The sequence below is a fragment of the Pteropus vampyrus genome, unplaced genomic scaffold, assembly GCF_000151845.1.
Source record: "Pteropus vampyrus isolate Shadow unplaced genomic scaffold, Pvam_2.0 Scaffold75, whole genome shotgun sequence".
NCBI classification, from domain to species: domain Eukaryota; kingdom Metazoa; phylum Chordata; class Mammalia; order Chiroptera; family Pteropodidae; genus Pteropus; species Pteropus vampyrus.
The window spans coordinates 3876109-3885474 of NW_011888856.1; the positions used below are offsets into that span (position 1 = coordinate 3876109).

Sequence of the window (9366 nt, forward strand, 5' to 3'; positions counted from 1 at the left end):
GTCTACGGCCATGCCACCCTGAACGAGCCCAATCCCATCTGATCTTGAAAGCTAAGCAGGGTTGGGCCTGGTTAGTACTTGGATGGGAGATCACCTAGGAAGACCAGGTACTCTAGGTGTAAAAAATAAAAAATAAGGGATTGTAAGCTGACAAGGTCTTTGCAATCTGTGAGGTCAACCAAGGGTTGCCTCACCTAAAAAAAAAAAAAGGAGTCTCTAATTCCAATATTACAGGAAATTGTGAGGATTAAAGAGATAATGTGAGTGAAAAAAACTACTGGTAAATGTTAAAAAATATTTAAAGCTAACAGTGAATTAACATTCTCCTTATCAGGTTATGTTGAGATTTTAACATGTTTCGCCATGTATATTTTCGGAGAACATTTAAGGGAATTTTCATTTTGATAATGTTCAGAAGTAGATACGAAGTAGGAATTTGGACAACCCCGGAGGTGCGGGCAGCCGTAGGGACTATCGCTGGAGGGAGGGGCACTTGCCATGTCAACAGAAAGTAACCACAGGTGGGTGGAGAGTGTGGAGACCCAGGAACCCATCGCCCGAGAGGTATGCTAGTAGCTTCCAGCAGGAAGAGAGACACACAAGGAAACAAGTCAGTGTGCCTTGACGCGTTAAAAGTAGCGATGGAAGGCCTGGCCGTGACCCTGGCACACGACAGGATCTGGGCTCCAACACCCCTTCCCCACTCCCCCCACACCCACCCTCTCGTCCACGCACATTGAGGTTCTTAAGATTTATAGAGATGCATTCACACTCACTGGCCCAGCTGTGTCATCCATAACTACCGCTGCTTTCTAAGGAGACTGGACTCTAGTAAAGAGAATGTCTTTTGTCTGCTGGGCACCTGATGGAGCGTTTGGGCGAAGGAGCTGTGGCTAGTGAATTTCTTTTTATAAGCGAGGCCGAAGAATTTAGACACGATGCAGAAGGAAGAGAGGAGGAGCAGAGAAAGGAGAGACAGAAGGTGGAAGCGGGGACGGATGAGACAACGGGATCTTCCTGGCTAAGGGGCCAAGAGAGAGGGGCTGGGGGGTCGGGTGGCAGAAAGGCCCAGGCTAATAGGAAGGGCCAATGCGGATTCGCAAAGTGCTCGCTGTGCCGTGTGAGAGATAATACTTTGCCCAGGTTCGGAATGGATTTTTGTGGAAACCAGTGAGAACAGGTTTCGTGTTTGGATCAGAGCAGGGCAGAGCTAAGAAGGCGTAGGGAGAAACGCGTGCGGAGGCAGAGGGACGGGGAGAAGACACGCGTGGGGCATCGTGGAGGGAGGTACCCCGCGGAGCATCGTGGAGGGAGCTTTGGACTCCCATATGCTATGCGTTGATTCTCACGTAATTTAGACTCTTATATATGCAATAGATTTGGGGGAGAGTAGGCTTAAACTAAATTCGCCTAGATCTCCATGGTGTACAGTTTGAATGCACATAACAGAATAAAATAAAAACATAGGTGAAATAAATTTGAAGCTCTTTCATTTATTCTTTCATTCATTTTTAGACGAAAGAAGTCCAGGGGTAGGCAGTCACGGCTGGTATGGAGGTTCTATGGTGTCTTCAGGGACCTAAGCTCCTAATCTTCTGTCTCACCAGCCTAGAACTGACTTAGAGCCTAAAGACCAGAAAGGTCTAAAATAGCTGCTACAGCTCCAGCCATCACATCTGTGTTCCAGGCCGGTAGTAGAAGAAATCAGAAGGCTAGTGGAGCTCACACCTTCCCTTATAGTTTCTTCCTAAATCTCCTCTAACACTTCTGGTTATGTCTCATTGGCCACACCGAACCACAAGGGATGCTGGGAAATAGAGACATATGATGCCGCCTAACTGCTGGGGAAGCTGAGGAGGATGGTCTTTATTCTGCTGACGATGTGCTCAGCTAATAATCAGGTCCTAAATAGAAGGAGAAATAGAGTCTTAGGAGGCAATCGTCAACGTGTATGTTGCACATAAATACGTGTGAGTATTTTTCTTTCTGAATTGCGTATGTTTGATTACCTTGCTATGAGTTTTTGGAAGGTGGAGTGAGTCACACTGCCTTGGGCTATTCTTCCCAGTGCGGCTTGCTTTGAATGCTGGGCAGATATGTACTCTTTAAAGGCACGTTTTTTGTTTTTTGTCCCCTCTCCCCTCCAATTCTTGTCCTCGTGAGCTCATGGAAACACGAGCTGACAAAAATTCTCATGAAAATCACAGCGACTGAGATGAGAGGGGCTAAACTGTGTCCAGGGGGCTGCCGTGAGGAAGGCAGGCTCCGGCCTCCCTGGGGAGTTGGCGAAGGCGTTTCAAAAATGCGTGGAGTAGTTACATCTCTTCTGGGGATACTTTCGCGGAGGAAGCCTACGAAGGATGCAGAAGCCTCAAATTAAACGAGAACGGAGTGCTAACGGCTTCGTGGTGCATGCGGACGGTGCGGGAGGACGTGGCTGCAGACGGCCCTTCGGTTATATGACAGCCAGAGGGGTCGCAGTCCAACAGTTCGAGAGAGAAACTGGCTGAATGAGAGGATCTGCCTCAGCCTGGGTGGGCCCCAAATGCGTCCTGTAAGCGCGGAGCTGTTCGGGCTTCTTTGAATTCCCGCATCGGGGCCGAACGTCTCTTCGTGATATTCTGAGTCACCGTGCGCAGAGTTAGTGCACAGACGGCGTAGGGGGAGAGGGGAGGACACCGTGGAATTGCTTCACGTGGCGCCTGGCACCGAGCAGGAGCTCGGCCTGCCACATCCAGACCCACATCCCAGCTCCGGCCCGTGCTTCCGCGGGAGGGCGATGGAAGCCAGCGAGGGTGGGCGGATATGCTTCATAGACTGGGGAAAATAATAATTGGAATGAGTCTATCTCCGCATGACCTTAGGTTAAGATCAGATGGGCCTTTACTGAAAAAGAGACACAGAGAGAACAACGAAAGATAAAAGCTGAAGAAAAATAGTAATCAGTCAAAAACACGATAGGTCATACCGCCCCCTTGCTTACCACCTGTCAAAGTTCCCCATGGCCCACAAATTAAGGGTGAGTCCTCGCAGGGCTCACGGAGCTGCTTGTCCCCGGAGTCTGCTCACCTCTCTAGCCACATGTCTAATCACTGTCACCTGCCCATGTTCTGGTGACACCGAACCACCAGTGATGTCTGCTGTTCATGAACAGACGTGCCCGGCTGTTCACGCGTCCGGGCCTTTGCGCGAGCTTCCGCTCTGCCTGGACTGTCCCCTCCTTATCTTCCAGGACAACTTCTCCTTTCCCTCCAAGGCCACCTCTTCTCAGAAGCCTTCCCTGTCCCTCATCAAGCACAAGTGTTTGCTCCATCCTCAGCGCTCCCAGGATACTGCAGGCAAGCCTCCCCGAGCCCTGCCCTCGATGGCTAAGCCGTGAGTGTAGAGGGCAGGTTATTTAGCTCCGTCGCCCCAGAACGAGCACCTGACTCCTGGCAGGTACTCCATTAATGTTCATGGGGGGGAAAAGGGAGCAAACAGAAAAAGGAAATATGTTAGCTATTATAGCAGTATAATGGCATAGATGAGGATATTTTTTGAAATATTCTCAGTATCATGTAAAAAGAGCATTAACGGCAGGCCATTTGAAGTTCAGAACTACACCCTAGTGGAAATGCAGGTCAGCAGAGGATGCCATAAGGGCCGCGCGTCCGAGCGTCCGACCGTCCGAGCGACCGAGTGACCGAGCCAGCATCTGAGAGGCAGCCCCATGACCGGGGAGAGAAAACAAGAAGTGAGAGTTACGCTGTCAGGGGTGAAGTCAAGAGTTGCGTAATTTCCTCCTGGTCTGTCATGGTTTTTCTAAGAAGATGGAAAAGGTCATTTCCCTACAGGCCTGGGGGCCGGAGCCAGGTCGGGCGAGTGGAGAAGGGTGGCATTGCTGTGGCCCTGCCGAGTCCCAGGCTGCTCTGAGGAGCTATAAGGCAGGGTTCAGCCAGACCCACGCTCGCCGGCCAGTGACAGAACACGGGGCCTTCGTCTCCGTGCCTGCGGCAGCAGGTCCTCCTTCAGGAGCTCGCAGACACCTGAGCTGCCTTTGCAAAATGCTCCTCGCCATGATTTGAGGGCGGAGGATGGCTGACGTGAAGATTACCACTTTATATAAAATATATTTTATTCACAGACCCCTTTGAGATGAAAGCTATGGATCCTCTTCCCAGAAAAAGAGGACATCACACAAACACACTGAAGTTTACACACGACTTCAAACACGTTTATGTATTTTCTAGGGACCCCGGACCCCTGGTCTGGAAGGCTTTGCTCTTCTCACCTTATCCTGCGTCCACGTCCGTGAGCCTCCCACGAACTGGCGTTTTCCTCTTCAAATTTAGCCACCTGGGCTGAGCAACTGCACGGTTTGGGCGCTGATTTCTGCATTAGTGCTGTGACGGAAGCGCCCTGTCTGTCCGCCAAGGCCACCTGAGCATCAGTCCCGTGTCTGGCTGCCACCAGGAGGCGACGTGCGGGAAACCCCAGCCCAAGGGCCGGCTTCCTCTCCCCAAGCCGGACACCAAACACCGGCTTTCGCTTCTCCCCAGCCCGCGGCACTAAGATTAACGTTCCTCTGCGCATTTGCTTTCTGCATTTGAGTGAGCTCGTCTGTTTCGGTCTGCGTGCGTTCCTCCTTTCGCCTGTCGCACAGTCTGCTGAACGCCCTCTCGGCCATTCAGAGGAGGGGCAGGAGGACGCCCTCCAGTGCGGTTAGCTGCCTTTCCCCAGCCGCGAGGGGACGCTTTCAGAGGACAAACGGTGACATCAATTTAGACTTGGTTATGAAATGCAGTTCTCAACGTGTTAGCCTAGATAACGGCCCACCGAAGACGCCATGTCCTAGTCTGGGACTTTGTGACTATGTTACCTTCCAGGGCATGAGAGACCTTGGACTAGGGAAACAGCCTACATGACCCGGGTGGGCCCCACATAATCACGAGTGTTATTACGAGGAGGCTGAAGAGTCAGGGGAAGGGCAGGAGATGTGACAATGGACGCAGAGGTTGGACTGAGGCAACGGAGCAGCCACGAGCCAAGAAACGCAGGCAGCCCCTACGGCTGCGAGGTCGCAGAAATGGACACTCCCCCAGAGCCTCCGGAGAAGATGCAGCTCCGCCGGCGCCTCGAGGCCAGTCTGCGGGACCCGGTTGGGGTTCTGACCTCCAGAACTGTGAGTAATAAGCGTGTGTTGTCTTAAGCTACTGCACGGGTTGACATTTGTCACAGCAGCGACAGGGGGCTAACGGTCATTAACGATTTCATTCAAAACCTTCCTGAGGAACCTACTTTTCTCTGTCCCGTAAGACATCAGCCAGGGAAGGGGCCTGGAGTTCGCTCAAGGGGATGCGGTTGTTTCTTCTCTCTGACCGACTCTGGCTGGTTAGGCCTCCGCAGCTCCTGGGTGAGGTTTCTCTTCACCTTTCTGTATCCTCTCTCGTGCTGTTTTCTTGCAGATAATATGCAAACTTCTCTGCTCTCATTTGATATTTTCATTCTGTTGTGAGCTGAAAACCAAACAAATTATGATCAACTTTAAAAAAAAAAAAAAAGGAGAGAAAAGGCTTTGAATGGGAGTTTGAGGAACTCTATCAAAGGACAGCATGGCCTCTGAGGGTTTGACTGCGGCTTCTGTTTGGACCCTCAGCGTTTTGTAGTTTCTCATCTATGTTCAGCATGGTTTGGTGTTCTGGAGGACCGTTCCCCAATGAGCAGAGTTATTACTGTTATTAGATACCAGGATCGCTGGTTATTTTATGTCACTCAGTCATCACTACGGTGCCATGTCATCTGCACGGAAAGGGAAAGGGGACCGGAAGACTGCTCAACATTACGTCGCCTTGTGAATCTTGCCGCCATCTAAGCCTCAGTTTCTGCTGGGCTTACGGTATCCACTTCTTTACTTGATCCTTACAATGGCCTCGTAGATGAGATATTGTATGAAAACGCTTTTACTTTGAGCTGCAAAGTGTGACAGAATAATGCTTGCCATTAAAAGTCACAGCGCAAGTTTTATTTCTCCCTAGCGGTGTTCGGATATATCTAGGTTTTCTTTAGGTTGTGTGGTAGGAATTCATTCTCCTATTCTTTCATCATTCATTTATTCAGATGACACTGGTCGAACATGTTCCCCGTGGCAACAGGGCGGCGTGACGATACCAGATGCCAAAGGACACTCAGGAACTAACCAAGTGGACTGAGAGCTCACTCTTCCTCACCACCCTCAAATCTCCTCTTGCCCCACACCCAGGTGCCATCTTGAAAAGTAGGAGGTGGGGAAACCTGGAAGAGTGAGCATTTACCCAAGAGACCTACCGACCCCAAAGAGATGATCTGAACCAACAGAGATATGACTAATTGGCAAGTTTAAAGCGTAACCTCCATGCATAGTCTCTATAGGATGAAAGGAAGATTCCATCACTAGTAGGAAATAAAGAAGCCGCGTCCTATTCACGTAAGCTGGTGGGAATCGAGATGGCAATGACAGGGTGGAGGGGTCCATAGGGACCGGCCCTTGCCCTTGAATAAGATCTGCCAGGCTTGTGAGTGATCTCAGGCTGCAGACTCAGGGCCACAGCAGCATTTTGTCAGGAGACCCAGGAAACAAAATAGTCATCTTAAAGTCAGTATTCGATAACTTGAATATCTATGTAATTCTGGGCATCATTCTATATCCTGGGCTTTGTGTCTTTCAGTTTTCAATGATTTCTTCCTATTTCCTGTTATGCCTTGCTAATTCTATATGGAATAGCAAAAATGTATGAAATAGAGTAGAGCTCTGGATGGCGATATTTCCTTCTGGGTAAGGTTCCGTTTGCTTCTGGAAGGCAGGCAGTGTTTGGGCACATCATGTGGGTCCAGGGTGAGTTGGGTTTGTTGCTGGTCTTCCCTTACTTACAGGTTGTGTCCTTCACGAGTTTCAACTAAAAGCTCAGATGTTTATCAGGGCCTTTTCTCCACTGCATGTCCTCAGCTCATTTTCCCCACCCCCCATCTAGCATTTCAAGAAAATTTCTACTTGGATTTTACCCTCTCAAAAGTTTCTTCTTTGCTTCTCATTATTTTACTCAGCTTTTACAGTTGCTTTCAAAGGAAGGTTTGTCTGACACCGACTACTCCATCACAGTCAGAAGCAGAAGTTCTCCAGTGTTCGGTTTTTAATTGATTCAAGTTGAAAAATGTAAAATATTTTGTGTCATTTTTATGGATGTTTTTATTTTTCTGCTTTCATGTTTTGGAGGTATGATTGCATATAGCAAAATGTGCAGCTCTTAATCGTGCAGTTCAGTTAGTTTTGACACATGTGTATACTTGTGTAACTATGTCGTTTTATATTTAAATGTATTTTCTTCATATTACCTAACTTAATGAACACAAAAATAGCTCTGGTGTGATAGTCCAGATTCATAAATCAAACAAATTTTCTACTCTGGAATTTCACGAGGTTTATTTAAGCTGCTGTGGGAATTATCATTTTAATGCAGCACTTCCTGTACCAAGAGCACAACCACGCCTGCTCTTAGAAGATGAATAAATGCCTTCTGGATTGAAGTGAATTCTTAACTCTGTTTTTAAAATTCAGTTGCCTCAAATCTTTGCCTTCAATAATAAATAACTCTAAGTTTGGCAATTTTGTTTGAATTATTTAAAAACCACTTTTTATTACAAAGGTAAATCATTTTTAGCGTTCAAAGATGGAAAAATGAAGAAAGGCTTCTCCCAAATTTCCTCACCAGTAACTCTATTCTAGATACAACCAGTATTTATAGTTTGGTATATATTCTCCCTGCATTTTATGCATATAAAAATTTTAAAGAAAGGTACTGTCATACATTTTTATAAACTTTTTCCTTAAAATTTACCAAAACATTTATCTCATGTCAACAATTATATTTCCAGACTTCTCTTTTAAATAGATGCTTATAATGTGTTTTATGGAATTTATATATATATTAAAAAAAAAACTCTATTGTTGGAACTTTGGATTATTTCCACATATTCACCATTAAAAACCACTGTGTTATACAGCCCCAAAGTGAAAAAATATTCCCAATCCACTAATTATTTCCTTAGGATAAATTTATATCAGTGGAATTGCTTAGTCAATGTTATGAACATTTTATAGTTTTTTTCATATAGCGAAATTTTCCATGAGAAATTCTTTGCCAATTTGTACTTCATTAACTGCCCAGAAGGGGTCCTAATTCTCCTCACTTCACCAACAGTAGCAGAAAATATGTCACTGTTGTTTTAACTTGTTATTTTTTGTTACTATTAAAGATGGGCCTTTTTTTCTTTTATTTATTCACCCTACATAGTTTTCTTTTTTAAATTCCTGTTTATACATATATTTCTTTTTGGACTGCTCATATTTTTCTTATTGATTTGTCACAGCTGTTTATATATTAACCCTTGGACTTACAAATAGGTTACAGATACTGTCCCGTTTGTCATTTACCTTCTGGCTATGTTTCCTGCTGCAGGTCTGCTGGACCATCACAGGTCCACACTGCAGAGCCCCCCAAATGGGATGCAGACAGAAAACGAAAGCATGCCAAAAATTCAGAACAAAAACTTTGGAATCCTATAGTTCTCAATATCCACAGCTACTATAAAGCTCACATTTGGGCTAATTGCACAAGTAATTATCATCACTGCTAAGTGTACTGGACCTGTGACCATGTTAGCACTCTGGGAGCATGGAAACTTCCCCCTTGCAGGTGGAATGGCTTGACTATGAATCTCAGGGTTAGCACCTGTAGAAGAGGCAGCTGTATCAGTTCTCTCCCTGAGATACCTGGGAAGCACATGTGCATCTGATCTCCATTCATCCATCCCACGAACAGGTCTAAAGACTCTGCAGCCTGCTAAGCCAGCCGCGTGCTGGGTGCTCGAGAGGGGCTGGAGGTGGGAGCAAGGCGTTTGGTCCACCCCATTGGGAAACTCTGCATTCCTCTGATAGTTCATACTATCTGTCCTTTTTCATTTACACTGAAAACATTATCAGGCACCTACTTTGTGCCACACCATGTCAGATGTGGACAATTCAGAGGTGAACAAAACACAGCTGTTTCTCTGGTGAAGCCAATGGGCCGAGGAGGCAATGGGCACATGGAAATAATTCAGTGCCATCGCTGCTAGGCATGAAGTCCCGTGGGACCATGAAGAAGGATGCAAGTAACCGAGTCCTGGGGCTTCACAGAGAGAAAGGTCTATGCGACTGGGACCTTTATGGGTAAGAAGAATTTCAGCAGGAGGAGAGCATGGAGGGAGCAACAGGTAGGAAGACCCAGGGCAGATTCCTGAGTTGGTGCCTGGAGCAGAGGGAGCCTGCAGGAGGGGCAGAGCTGGGAGCGGAAATGTAGAAAGGCCACGGCT

At 47.1% G+C, this 9366-nt stretch overlaps 1 pseudogene; it reads left to right on the top strand.

Annotated features, from left to right (window-relative positions):
• On the top strand, positions 1-119 carry LOC111741273 (annotated as a pseudogene).
• The last annotated feature ends 9247 nt before the right edge of the window (positions 120-9366 follow it).